At 41.1% G+C, this 14973-nt stretch overlaps 1 long non-coding RNA gene across 1 annotated transcript in view; it reads left to right on the top strand.

Moving 5' to 3' along the window:
* The first annotated feature begins 12388 nt into the window (after positions 1 to 12388).
* LOC135306806 (uncharacterized) overlaps positions 12389 to 14973 on the top strand; it is a 127849-nt gene continuing 125264 nt past the window's right edge. Inside the window, exon 1 of the long non-coding RNA XR_010367577.1 lies at positions 12389 to 12572. This is a non-coding gene — a long non-coding RNA (uncharacterized LOC135306806). The remainder of the gene's footprint in view (positions 12573 to 14973) is intronic.

The raw sequence follows: 14973 nt of genomic DNA, 5'->3' as shown, positions 1-14973 counted from the left end.
CACGAGGAGTTCTTGGACCAAACAGCAGGTGGCTCTGGGGACAGTCAGCAACATCCCAAGGAGCCCTGAGGAGCCTCAGGAAGCCTTTATTGAGGAGCTGGAGGATGTCAGCACTGCCTATGGGGGCAGATAGCCCCAGGTTACTTGCTGAATTATGCCACGTGCCATTAAATCATCCCACAAATCCATGGGCTTGATGATTTCCATTTTTCAGCACAGCTGAGTGGAGATGCAAACACACACACAATGAACTCTCCATTACTTTCCTCTGCGTGGTGGATGTGACCTGAAAAATAAACACATGTTTTCCTGTGGGCTGTGATGTTTCTCTGACTGGTGCAAGTGTTTGCCAGCTGTAGCACATCCCTGCCAGTCTGGTGCCTTTGCTGAGGTCCCCCCTGCATCTCTTTGGCAGTGCCCTGCAGCAGGGTGGGACTGCTTCCACTCTGCTCCAGCCTCAGTTAAACAGTGCTTTATTTCTCTGCTGGCACCAGGAGCTGTTTGCAAGTGAGGCAGAGGTAGAAGCCTGACATCATTGAGAGGCCTCAAGAGCCTCAGTCTGGTCTGATCTGCCTGTGGCTGTGCTTGGCAATTTTAAGGAATGAGGTTCTTCAGACAGCTGGGATGTCTGTCTTCTCTTCCAGACCATTTCCAACCAACCTGCAGAAGCCTGGGTGCTTGCAGCTGTTCTGAGGAGCTCTCCTGCCATCACAGTGCAGCTCAGCCCTCTCTGGATGCAGCAGCAGAGGCTGAACTGCCCATGGTGAGCAACCCCTCAGTGCCCTTGGATCAGCTCCTGCCTGAACCACCCTGTGCCTGGGGGAAGATTCTGGTGGGGTGGTTAGAGGAGACAGAACACAGATTCACAGAAAACAACATTTCATTGGTTTTGCTGTTTGTACCCTGCCATCCTTTACAAGTAATAAATAGGTTATCCAACTTTTAAAATTCCCTGTGTTACTGGCTTCTGGGCATTGACTGTTTCCACACAACCCATAGGGGACACAATTGCTGCTGGAAAATGAAGGGGAAAAATGAGTCTTTAATTTGACCTGCAACATCAGAGAATTTGAAAAAAATTTGAGTGTTTTTATAGAGCTTTTATATCATCACCCTTTTCAACTGAGCATCCTGAATGCTTTATAAATATTAATTAAGTCTCATGTGGCTCCTCTGAATTACGTAAAGACAGAATTGCCTCATCCATCAGAAGAGGGGATTCAGAAACTGCTTAACAATTTGAGACACCATTAAATGACACCAGTTCAGTGAATAAGAACCTAACACCCACTTGAAACTTCTGGGTATGAGAAAAAAATGAGGCAACTGGACTATATATTTCCACTCTTGCAAAAAAGTAGTGCTGGGGCGTGAAAGGCTGTGAAGACCTCTCTTCTTTCTCTCCTCTTCATCCTCTTCTTTTGTTTCTCCCCTTGCTTTGTGGGAAAACCTTGTCTCCCTGGGTAAACTTCATCTAAGAGGAGGGTTTCAAAAAAGAAGGAACCCAAAGGGAAAATGCTCATAAAATCTTCATCTCTACTCTCTCTCCTAGGATGTTATTGATGGTTGGCACCAGGAACTGCTGGAAGAGAGGGCTGGTCCAGGAAGGTGGAGATGCTGGGATAGTGCAGGAGTTAAGGGAACTCCCTGGAGCACTGTGGAGCTGGGAGCAGGACGGTGAGGTCAGGAATGATGTGTGAACCTCTTAGACAGCAGAACAGAGGGGTTTTAAAGGACTGCCAGTCCTGATATCAGTGTGCTCCTTTGGAAAGGAATTTCAAGATTATTCCTCAGAATCAGAGAGGCTCACCCAAAGAGGTGAGCTAAGAGCAAACTGCAGGCCAATTACATACTATGTATTGAATCAATCACTTACCACAGCCAGCTGAAGAACCTGGGCTTTAGCTCTGGATAATTAAAACACTTAACTCACAGTACAGACTGGCATTTAATGAATTCAGAGAAGCATCAGATTTTTATTCAAATTCCTCATATCCTACTGTAATTATTCTTGTTTTCTTTCTCAAATGTCCGAGAAAGGTCCTGGATTGTTTCCTCAGCTGGACATCTCCAGCCGTGTCTTCCAAGGCTACTCTGGATAAATGGTTTCTAAGAAGACAACAACAGAGCAGGATAAAAGCGAAGTGCAGAATAAAATATTGTATTGAAAAGTCCAAGAATTTTTTTTTTTTGGTAGTAGACCAGATGAACCAAGGCAATCTTGAATTGCTCTAAAATTTCAGTGAGTACAGAGGCAAGAGACACAAGCTGCAACACAGGAAATTCCTATCAGACACCAGGGAAAGCATTCCCAGTGAGGCAGTGAAGTCCTGCAGCAAGGTCACAGAGAGGCTGGTGAATCTCTGCCTGTGGAGGGGTCAAACACCAGACTGGACAAGGTCTGAGCAGCCTGTCCTAAGCTGGCCCTCTGTCAAGGCAGGACCACCTGACTTCCAGTGCTCCCTCTCACCCTAAATGATTCCATTATTTTGCCCCTGTTGGGAACTGGGACAGACCTGTGGAGTCTCTGTTTTAGATCTCCAGGCCATCCTTAGACAAATTAAGAGACACAGGCAGCCTTTGAGACACTTAATTTTGTGTTGCTGTGAGAATTATGATTACTGTAAGGTCATGATTGCTCTGCATTTTAAAAAATGTAAAAGTGAAATCAGTTTTCTTATTGTATTTCATTTCTTCACCACATATGAATTCACCCCTGCTGAGTTTTAATCTACTGTGAATTTTCTGGCTTTGTTTCCTGCAGAACTTCTTTTGAAGAGCCCTTGTAAAGAATTGCATGGGCTTTGAATGGAAATGAGAAGTAATTCAAGACATAGATCTGTTAATCCTGAAAGCCTCAGTGCTACTTCTTCATACACATCAGGAAAATATGCAAAGTTACAGCAATCAGTTACAGCATGGCTGCAATGAATCTGGTATTAGCTCAGGCAAGGCACAATACATGAAGACTGATGCAGGAGGAAGGTGATGAAAGTGATTTTTTTTTTAAATTTAAATGGTCCCAGTTCAATCAATTCTGTCTTCTTGACATGATAATCCAATCATGATTGTCTCTGTAAAACAAGACACCATTTTAATGTATTTCATTTCACAGCAGTCATTTTCCTACTTATAAAATTTGTAAAGGGAAACTAACAAAACTTGACTAAGTAAATGAAAATAAAGTTAGGTAGATTTCTCTGTCTTTTTCCTCTGTAGAATCTGTATGCCTTTTTTGGGGTTTTTTTTTTGTATTTTAAAAAAAATTTACTTTTTAAAGAAATGCTACATAAGTAAAACCTAATAAACACCAATCTCTTGCCTTTCCAGTCAGGAAAAAAAGGAGTATGTCAGTGCAATGCAAAGAAACAAATGGTAACAAAAGAGTGCTTGGAGCAGCTCAGTCAGGTTATAACTTTGCCCTCATCCAAAGGAGTTTGTGAAGAGCACTATAAATTTCCAGTGACATGAAGGAGGATTTTGGCAGTGACTTACCATTTGTCTTTGTTTCTATTAATGGTTTGGCTCCCAGGTAAAATAACAGAAAGCACAGACATACTCAGAAATTCTTTCATTTCTTTCCTCTCTTTGTTTTTCATATTTCAAGCATCACATATAGTTAACAATGTGTCAACACTGCCATTAAAAACCTCTGGTTCTGGTTTTATATATGTGAACTGTAAAAAAATTTGCTTCAGGCTCCAAATTTGCAAGGTCTTGCTCATGAGATCCTGTAAAGCATTTTATGAATTCATAAAAATGTGTTAGATTCTGCTCCAGCTCCTGGATTCAGTGTCTTGAATCTCTATCACAAAACTTTATTCTTGTGTTTTCAATACATTTTTATTAGTGAATTTCTTACAGACCCTGTTATAAAATTCTGATCTGAGTTTCCTTATGGCTTTGTTTCCTATCACAAATTAAAAAGTAAGCTTGCTGTTTCTGCTGTATTAGAAATTGATTCTTGACTCAGGTAATCACCACACTGTTTTTCTCTCAGAAAGGTTATCACATACTTGCACAACTCTCACATTTCCCTCACTTCAACCTCTCACTTCTGCTTGTTTTAAATAGTTCTGGAGGGATTTTGGATGGCATAGGCAGCCTGGCAGCGATTTTCAGACAGTGTTACTGTACCTACAAAATCCCCCTGGGGAGGATTTTAGTTCAGCAGAGTGCCTCTCCAAAGTAGTTGAGGGAATTAGGTTTCCAGAAGGGAAGAACCCAGGATTTTTATTTGCTCAGCAGAGCTGAAATAAAGTGAATTATCTGTGATATTGTAGAGTTAATAAACACAACTCTTAACATGACTTTAGTTTCTGTGGAGTCAAAATGCAGGATTTGTCCTGCTGTGAGAAAACCGTGTCTGTGTCATCCTGCCCCTGACAGCAGCTTGGGGCATGGGCTAAGACCTAAGTCAAAAACCCTCTCAGTTAAATAACTTACCTGAAAATTAATTTCCAGATCTCCAAGTTCATGCCTGAGAACCAGGCTGAAATGCAGGGCAGCTTTTATTGTGTGATCTCACTGGTGCAGCCTTGATGAGTTTCCAAGGCTCCTTAGTGTTTGCATGAATTGCTCCTGCACGCAGACAGTCATTTCCTCTGACCAGCTTGAAAAGGGTTCCCAATTCACATTAACTAGATTATCTCTTTCCTTTCATGAGGATACGTGCAAGAGAGCTCTATTTCTATATCCTATTTGATACTTTACAACTGTATCTCCCCCTCTTCTCTTAAAATGCTATTCCTGCTCTGCAGCTGATTGTTTGGATTAGATGTTGGGGTGTCCATCAGTGTATGTGAAACAGATATTTAGTATGGGATAGGCCTTTTGGTGGTCTATATAAACATGAAATTTATTGTTTCTGATACCAAATTATGTTATAAACTTTATTTTTTTCCTGATGGTCAATTCTGCTCACAGGCTGCCTTTTTTCTGGGGGGGGGGGAGGGCACTGCATTACACTCTGTGTCAGGATAATTTTTCCTGCTGTAGGATAATTTTTAAGCAAATGTCAGTATTATCCCTCATTCTCTATTGTAACAGAGAAAAATATAAGTAGTAGTAGGGAGTGAGACTCAGCCAATCAAAGAAAACATAACAGGAATCATCTCCTGCTCCATGGTGAGATGTGGGCAGTGTGGATGTGCCCTGCATGTGGTGTCTGTGTGCGTGCAGGAACAGAGAGTCCCTCCAAACCCCTCCTTGGCAGGGTGGACTCAGGCTGTGTTACACTTTTGGTTTCACAATGCTGCTGCCAGATTTGGGGAAGAGGTTAGGACTTTCAAAAGCAGAACTTTTCCTTCAAAAATAAAAGCCAAAATTCAGAAACAGGTTGCTGCTTCATGCTTTTATTTCGCTCTGTCCTTACAGACTGTCCTCTTTCCCAAGAGCAGACTGTCAGTGTGGGTTGCAGGGTCCCATCTCTGCCTGCTGCCAGGCCACAGCTCTGTGAGTGCATCCCCCCTGCTGACCTAAACACTGTCCTAAAAGCCTAGAAGAGATTTTTCTCCCCATCATCCAGGAATTAGGCTCTTGGCTTTCTTCATGGCTTTACCACTGAACTGACATGGTCAATGACTGTAATTTTTCAGTCATTGACTGAGAACTCTGAAAACCACCCAGGACACAAGGTACTTTGAGCCCTTTTTCCTGAAAAAGAGCTTGTGTGGCAGAAAGATGGAGTTTTCTTTTTTGTTCTGTAGTAGATCCCTGTTTAGATGCTTTAAGAAAGGAGTTTTACCTTTTTTCTCTTACAACTGCCCAAGTATGAAGGTGTCTGAAAGTAGCAAGGGAAATGACCCTGAGAGGAAAGACATGGGAGCAGATTTCTTGTCACCTGGATAAGGAAGGTGACAGGACAGGTTACTGCCCTTTCAATACCTCTCTGCTAAGGTTAACAAATGCTTCAAACCACATCCCAAGTTTGGTCTCCTATAGAATATTAAAAACCACTTAACTGGATCCTGCAGAAGCTATGTTCTTTAGCAATCTCCTGTGATTGCTGGCACCAAAAATGTGCTCTATCCCTGCAGGCAGGGGGAAGATTACCCTGGAGAGGGACCACAGGGTTGGAAGGGAGGCACAGCACTGCTGAACAGAGCTTTGTACTTCAGACTTCTTTGTGCAGAGCTGTAGTGCAGCAGCCCTCCAGTGAGTCTCTGTAGTGTGCCAGACTACACAGCAATTCAGAAAGACCTGCTCTGTGTGGGAGTCACCTCTCTGCATCTGCAGTGGAACAGACAAAGGTATCACAGTCTAACAAAATTCCTGTGAAATCTCCCATGACTGACCCAGCAAATGATGCTTACCTGGCTAATCCCCATCTTTAGAACTAGCTGAAATAAAATCTGAGGCTTGAATGTTTGTGTTCCTTGAATCATCAGGATAACCATCTGAAGGTTGTGGTAGTGCCTTGGGTCTATCAGTAATAAAATATGTGTGTGAGCTTGTGCTGTCATTTGTTTTATTTCTAGTAGCACTTCACCTGGTAGAAGCAAGCAGAGAGACTGAATGGCCAGGAGTGATAAACTGCTGTGTCAGAGAGTCAGTAAACCTTAGCCACAGAGTCCTTCTGCTTGTCATAAGCCAGTGATTTAAAACTTTTATGTGTTAGCTTCTGCCAGCACATTTTGCACAGGTCGTCTTTCCTCACTCCACCTTGCAGCTGTCACCTCCAACAGAGAGCTTAGAAGCGATAAAAGAAAACCACCTCTACAAACAGGACTAAGAAACCACAAAGAAAACTCATTAACTCATTGCTTGTTGTAATCAGTTCAGCAAGAGCTGCAAATGAGTGCTTTCCCCATGGCATCTCTTACCAAAAGCTTTCCTTTAAAGGAAAGCTTAGACATGAAAATGAGGGTAAAATGCTTGATGGCCCCTAAGGTTTTGGAGCATTCAGTTCCTTCTACAATTAATGGAATTTGGGCCTGTAAATGCCTTATGTGGCTTTGAACATCCTGCTTGACTAATATTGAAACTGCCAGAGCTCATCACAAGCTCCCAGGGGTGAGCACTGGCAGGGCCTCCCGGGAGCAGAGAATTCCAGCAGCCAGAAAGAAGGAGGATGTGCTCCTTCATGTGGGTATGAAATGCTCTGCTTTCATAGCTGCAAAGCCACAGTGGTTACAGATCTTCAGTGGGCACCTTCAAGCCTTCAATTTCATGTCTTCATATGTTCCAGAAGTCTTCAATTAATTAATTGGGCAATTATCTTTTAATAGCTCTTTTCTGCTGCTCTGGGCTACACATGTCCCTTTGGCTGGCTGATATGTGACTTTATCCGAGGACCAAACATTCTGTTTCTAACTTTAGCAGTGCTTAGAGGCTTCTTTCAGCCCAAGACCACCTGGTCTGCAATGCTGGCTGTGTCTGCACTGCGCAAAAAGTGGTGTTTGTGGTAATAACTGTGATCTGCAAGGTCTGGCCCCAGCTGGGGGAATCAGTGGGCACCACTGCCACAGCAAGCAGTGGGGCAATTATTAGGGTCACATTTCATTTAAGCTTTGGAATGAGAACTCATATTGGGGGTATTTAGGTACCTGTTGGCAACTTTTTTATAACTTTTGTGAAATCTGCTTAAATGCCCACAACAAATGTTAATATAAATGCTCCAGCTGGTTCATGTGAAGTGGGAATATTGCATGTTTATTGTGACCCCTGCTTTGAAGATGTGACTGAACAGATTGTGTCTTGTCTGGTTCCCACTGCTGGAGGCTGCTGCAACGAGAAATGTGATGCTCAGAATCACTCCTTGCACAACGCAAACTGCAGAATAAATCCCGAGAAAACTTTGCAAAAATCATAGACTTTAATCTCCAAGGTGAAATGTGTTTGTTTTAATAGCTGGTCCGGGAGGCACACTTTGAACTCCTTCTAAAAAGGCTTGTTTTAAAATTGTGAAGGATTGTACTTCTGCAGATTTCATATTGATCTTCTGTCATTTGAAGGTTTTAAAATAGAATAGATTCTTTTTGCTAGTTCTAAAAAATAAAGATTTTCTACTTCCAGAAAATCCAGGAGCAGAAAAATTCAATAGCCCTAGGATGGATCATGCCACCAATGGCAGTCTCAAAATAGGACATTTAAATAGTGAGTTGTTTGCATGAAATTTATCTGCTCATACCAGAGAGAATTTTCTTTGGTGCATCTCTCTTTTAGGAAATCTTATGGTATGAATCCCACTGTGAGAGCCAGAAATTTTCTCCATCCAAACACTGATGAACAATTTGAATTTCTTCAAACAGACTGTGATGAACTGTACAAAATCATCCCTGTAGCTAACAATTTTGTGTTCTGCAGAAGAATAGGACAATTAGAACTGAATAATAATATTTTCCCTTTCATTCGTGTATCTCATGTTAGGTTTGAAAAATGTTCTATAGGATTGCCACGTCCTTGCAGAATGTTGATAAATATCTTTTTCCCATGTGATGGGAAATGAATGTGAATAGCAGATGGTACCCCATGTGACTGGCAAATATGTCAGTGATTTGAGAGATGGCAGAGAGGCCTGAGGATGCCTGGAAAGTCAGAGGCAAAGAATTAAATCCAGCTTCTAACCCCTGGCTAATACAGGTCTGCCAGCTCTCAGGAAATCTTTGTAAGTCTTAAAAAAGTTTTTGGCTAAGAAGTCTGATGTAGGAATGGGAAAAAGAAAATCAGCATAGTTTGGATTGACCTTCCAGTTCTGAGAGAAAACTTTAAAGGTGTCAAGGATCTACCTGTGTAATGAGACATGAGGCATTTCAGTCCAGCTAGGGGTTGTAAGAAGCCATATAAATTATGCAAATTGTATAAAATAGTGTAGAATTAAACATTTTTGTGGCTCCAACTCTTACAATTTAAGATCAAGAAATTAATGTACAATGATTCAAACAGTTCAAAACACTGCACAAGAGATAATTCATCCAAAAGTACTTACAAGCAATAATTCAGTCAGCTCGTGAACTGAGTGCTAATGATGAGCAAGGAAGACTGCCAGCATTTGAGAGCTGTAAGCTGGATCACCTAATCTGCTACAGAAGATAATTGCCTAGCAATATCTTTTTAAAAAACAAACTGAAAAAAAAAGTTTAATCCCAGCAAGTGTTCATATAGTTGTAGGAGAGCCCAGAAAGCTGCTGGGATCATAAAATGGAAGTTTATTTTTTGTTAACATTTACACATGTGATCCTTCAAATGCAGGGTGGGTCACACTGGCAGCCCAGGAGGACATTAATGGCCCGTGGTGTCCCTGCCCAGCTGGTCCCAGCCCTGGCCATGGTCCAGGAGACCCACACCAGCTCAGGCAGGGTGTGACCCTGACCCTGGCTCCTGGCTGGACCTGGACCTGCTCTGTAAGGAACCCTTGTCCCAGGTTAATCCCTTGGAAATATCTCATAGCTTTGTCTGCAGTCCAGTCTTTCTGAAATGCCCTTTGCTGCCGTATCCCAGATGTAGAAGTCATCCACTAAACAGTTTCTCCAGTGTTTTCTTGGATGGTTGGCTGCTTCTGCCCATTTTTCACTTTTTGGGCTAAAATGCTGTGGAGCAAATGCTCCTGAGTTCTGTGGAAGGAAAGGCAGCGACCAACATTCAGAGCACAAATCTGTCAGTTTGTTATGGAATGGGAGACAGTGGATCAGCTGAGAATCAGGATTAATGAAAGAGATATTCTCAAGATTTCCAAACTCTGAGGAAAGAAATCAGTTGCTGAACATTCTTAGCCAAAGAGGAACCCACCTGGCCACCTCCTGCACCCCTCAGGGGAAATCCTGACACCCCAGAGCACGGAACTGCCCCGACCAAGGACTTTGTGTTCTCCTGATCTTTCTTTGAGAGGAAAAGTGGGTGCTTTGATGAAGCCACTTCTGGATAGGACCTTACCAAATGTTTGGCGGTGTTTGAATTTCCAGCTGGGCTCTGGGAAACTGATTTGGGCCAGTGGGGCACTCTTCAATTACAGTGACTGGAAAGTCAAGTATATGTTTCTTTACTGGAGACACCTTGGAAGAATAAAGTATCCCAGGGAAAGAAAAGGAAATAATCAAATAAGCATTTTACTCATGAACCAGAAGAGTAGCAAGCTAGTTAAAAAGTGACAGTTCCACCAAAAAAAAGAAAAAAAAAGAAAAAAAAAAAAAGACTGGACAAAAGACTGAGAGGAGGGGAAATATATTTGGGATTTTTGTTTATTTGCTTGTTTTTCACACTAAAACTCAATTTAATTTTTAGTGAAAGATTGCACATCAAAAATGTGCAGCTTTTTCATATTTAATGCCCAAGCATGTCTAACAATGCATCTCCTTGCCCAGTTGCTTCCATGGTTTTCCTGGGAATTTGGAGAGCTTCACTTTGCTCCAAGCCCAAATGATAACATCTGTATTAGCATTTTTTGTTTGCCTTCAGCTGTTGGAAGTGTCTCTGAGCTTCCTCTTATTTTCTAAGGAGAAAACTACAGGTGCAGGAGATTTAGACTGCAGCTTTGTGACCTCAGGCTATTTATTATCATTGCAAAGCAAAAAAAGATGCTGTTTACTTTTTATTTAATTACAGTATATTCCCACAATACTTTAATGGGAGTTCACACTAAATCTCTGTGGTAATTTTGTCTGCCTCTTTGGGCTCAAGACCTCATGAAGATTTAGGCGATTTGTTTCAAAATCCATTCTCTTGTGGACTTGTAGGGGTTTTGTGATGACAATTGCTGCACTAATTCTTACTCGCTGCACAATGTGCTAATTAGTTTTGAAAACAAATTCACACTTTACTGGGAAAATGAAAAAGCAATTTTTTTAGTTGCTATTAGAAAATAGTTTGGACAGGAATGGTGACTGAAGATTTGTCCATGATACTTAAAGCAAAGTGTGGACAACCTGATGCATTTATTTTATGTCATCAAGACAGTGCACCCTGTTTTAATTTAACAGCAGTAACAGCAAAACAAAAAATAAAAGCCAAATTCCTTTTGTAATGCATTTTGTGTCATGACTTTCCTAACTGATAGCATTGGTTTTAGTATTGCTACAATACTAACAAGTTTATATTTATTACCAATTCTGTTTTGTGGTTCTGCTCATTTGTCAGACAATATCCAGAATACAAACTGCTATTCAGTTGAAAACAGCAATAAAATTACTGTATAGCTTTCTCCTTCCTTTTAATTAATCAAAGAACTCTGAGTAGAACAGAGTTAATTCTGGCTATGGGACAAAGATGAAACATTTAACTACCCCATTAGATAACCTCAACCAAAAAGCACATGAAGCTAAATGAAGGAAGTAGGGGGAAGCTTCTCTGTAAGGAGAAGGGAAAACTTAAAGTGGAAGTTAGGTGAAAAAGAGAGTTGTGTGGGCTGAGTCTAGAGGGGCAAAATTGGCTACTGTAGTTTGGGGACTTCAGGGTTTTATTGCTATGGTGAGATCTTCTGTGCTTAATACTTGGAGATCAGTCCTAAGCAAAGCCAAGTTCAGTCTAATATGAAAATGCTCAAGCTGTTCTTTACTGTATAAATAAACATGTAAGGAAGAAAGAAAACATCTTGGTAGGAGATGAGAGAAAAAGATCCACTGTCACTTTTACAGGTGGAGAACCTGAACCTTACTCTGAGATCCCACAGATGGGGCATGAGTTCAGGGAGGTCCCAGAAAAACAGAATCACTTCCAAAATGTTTTAAGGAGAGTTAAAGAGGGCTCAGAAATCCTCCTAGTTTATTCTGGATTAAGGTCCAGGAAAGTCTGTGAAAACGCCTGTATTTTCTCTAGTGGGTTTAGAAGGACACCCAAAATATCTCTTCATACAAAACCTGTTTATGGCACATAAAAAGAAAGCATACAATTAGCTGTGAAAAACCAGCTGTTGGAAGCAAAACTGGAGAATAAGGACTTAAAGGAATGAATCACAGCCTACCCACTGCTTGTCTCCCGTCTTTTATGCCTTGGCCTTAATGTCAAAAATATCATCAGACCATCTAACCTGAGCTCTGCCATCCAGCTCTTCTTATTGAGCTTGTAAATTCCATCTATCAGCCAGTTTTGTCACATTGCTCTGATTTAGCTGCTAACTTCATCAAAAGAACATCCTTCCTGCAGAGAAAAATTGTACAAAGAATTCTTGTGCCAGTTTTTCAGCTGCTCTGGGACCTTCTTTCCCTTTAGTAAAATTCAGTTAATCCTATATCTCTTAGGAAGGGCACATCCATGCACCTGAAGTGCTACAGATTTTAGCAATGGCTGACACAGTCCTTTTCTACTAAGATCACCTTCCAATACATTTTTTCCTCAGTTGTGTAAAAAGACTCATGTTTTACCAATGTTACATGATTTATGTAATTGCTCCCACCTGCAATATGAGACCTTCTCCATCTTCTCCAGGTGAAGCTGAGTTGCTGGCTTAATTAGCCAGTTCACTGAAGAAGAGAAAACCTGAAGGAAGAAACTAAGTTGAGGGTGGTTGTGTTTTCTCTATGGATCTTTGTGGGAGGAAGGTGCCTTTAGGTAATGTTAAAGGTATTTTCAAGATCCTGCTGGGGCAAGAGAAGAAAAATCTGGAAGCTGGCTGAAGTGGTCATGTGTCTGAAGATTAGGTATGTAAGTGTATTATAGTTCTGACTACTCTTAGTGTCTGCTGATTTCTGAAAACATTGAAGCTGTTTGGTTGAATATCATGTATGTACGTATATAAAATACTCTTCCTTGGTTAGTTGCTAGTGTTGAACTACAGCTATTTCATCATTAGTGCTGAGGAAAATTGGGTACTAGATCTTGCTATGGGATTCTATTAAAGGGTTGGTCTGGGAGCTCTTTATTTGGTGTCAAAATAGTAATCAGCAGAACCCCAGATACGGGTGTAGGCTTCCTACCCTGCTGCATACAGGGGATCCAGTTCACTCCTTTCCTTAAAACAATAACTTCTGCAGAAGGTGTGGTACTTGCTTTAGATCACATTTACTGGAGGCTAATCCTCTTGCAGGCGATGTTGATGCCTGTAACAGGGTTCTAGGCAAATGTGGCAGAGATTTGGAGCACTCTCTTTTGTTTGTTTCTTAATGTGGAAGGGATTCTGTAACTAAAATCTATTTGTCTCCAGGTGCTCTTCATGGTCTATTTAATGCAAGCATTTTCTTGTTACATTACTGCCTACCTCTCTGCACAGTTCCAAAATAATGATTAAAACCTGCAGTGACTCAAGGCTTTTCTCTGGGAGAAAAAAAACCCAAAAAAACCACCAAAAAACCAAAAAGCCAAACTAATTCTAGTAAGAATGTTTATACTAAAAATCTCTGAAGTAGTTCTGAGTCTTAGTGAAGTGGAACTTTGGAGGAGATCATGTGCTTTACCCAAAACTGTGCAGGCTGTCATGCAGGATTAACTGTTTTGATTCCTCCTCTTAGGAGGGTGGTTCTGGAAAGAAGTGTTGGATTTTTTAATAAAATTAATGAATAAAATTGTTTATCTGCAAAGTACATGGCAGGGATGTCATAGGAACTTCTTGCTCTCCCACATCCTTTTCTTCTCTGTGCCTGGAACTGCAGAAGCTTTATCCAGAGGTGTAAGCTTTGGATATTTTGGTGCATCTGCTAAATTTGTACCAATTATGATTGAAACCTTTGCTTGGAAGATATAGGATGAATTCTGACCTGGAGATTAACACAGTTCCTTGTGTCATATACTGTTTCCTGAATTTGGCAGGCTGAAACTGACTCTAGTTTCAGAGTAAGGGCTGTAAAACAAATTAAGTTAAGCTTTGTAGGACATGATGAGCAAAGGATGTATCAAACTTCCTTTCAAGGAGGTAGAATTCATTTAGTACAGATTGTCCATCACTAATTAAGCAATTTAGTAATAGAAAGTCTGTAGTGTAACAGAGGTACAAATTTTGTATTTTGTGCTGTTAATTGGTTTTCTCTCTTGTATGTTAAAGGACACTTTGCTTTCTTGTCAATGTGTTTCTGAACAAAGAACCAACTAAACAATCTGTCTTATTGGTGTGCTGGTTATTGTAGCAGCCAGAGGTTTTTGTTTAACTGAAATATGAGGAGCCAAGACTTGTACCCAAATTTTAGTTTAGGACAAGGTAATAGGCATCTTTCATATTGGTCCAATTTGAATTTTCAGACAATTTACAGATGAAAGGTGATGTGTTAAAGAGCGGGTACAGTACATGCATTTGCACTCCTCTGTAACCTTCAGAGCAGACTGAGGGTTGCTGCAACACAGAGCCAAATCCTGATGCAGTGCTCTCTGCAGGTGGTGATAAATAGAGTCTATTACTCAGCAGGGAGTGGGTCTTCCTCAGAGCTGAAGGATGATGCAGTGAGAGTGGAGGGAAATAAGACTTTTTTTGTGTGTGTATATGTGGTAAGGCTGCTTTAGTCTAGCACATAGAGAGTGGCCTCAAAAAATAAATCAAAAATCTCAGCCTTATGCCCAGTTTCAGGAAAATGCTGTGCTAGACTAAGTAGGAAAAATGAGGTGTTGGAAGGGTGAGGTCGACTGAATGGAATAAGTGTATGAATAACACATTGCTTTGGTTTCTAATAAACACTGTTGTGTGAATAATGGTCTTTCACTGGATGAAGACCTTATTCAGCAACCCAGCTTTGAGAAGCTGAGCAAACAGGTAAATGCTCAGCAGTAGCAATAAACAAGTGTGCTGCATGCAGAAGTGAATGTCTGTGGGTGTGGCTGTTAGACCTGCACAGGAAGCTTGGCAGATGTTTACATATGATCAAGAGGGGCTTGCAGAGCTGCTGGGGGACATTTCTTCCCAGGTCTCTGTAAAGGATCTTGCTGCTGCTCTCCCCCTTTGTCCTGCACTGTGTCTGTACCTATTCTGGTTTATCTACGTGGCATCTGTGCAGCTGCTTCCACCTGATCATCTTCATACCCTTTCACAAGAGGGAGGAATGGAAGTTTTTTTTTTTTTGTTCTTTCTAGTGGAATACTTCATATCTTACTCTTAAAATATAGGTTAAAGCATCCTGA

This window comes from Passer domesticus, chromosome 8, assembly GCF_036417665.1.
Source record: "Passer domesticus isolate bPasDom1 chromosome 8, bPasDom1.hap1, whole genome shotgun sequence".
Taxonomy (NCBI): domain Eukaryota; kingdom Metazoa; phylum Chordata; class Aves; order Passeriformes; family Passeridae; genus Passer; species Passer domesticus.
This window is presented reverse-complemented; position numbering and strand designations above follow the sequence as displayed.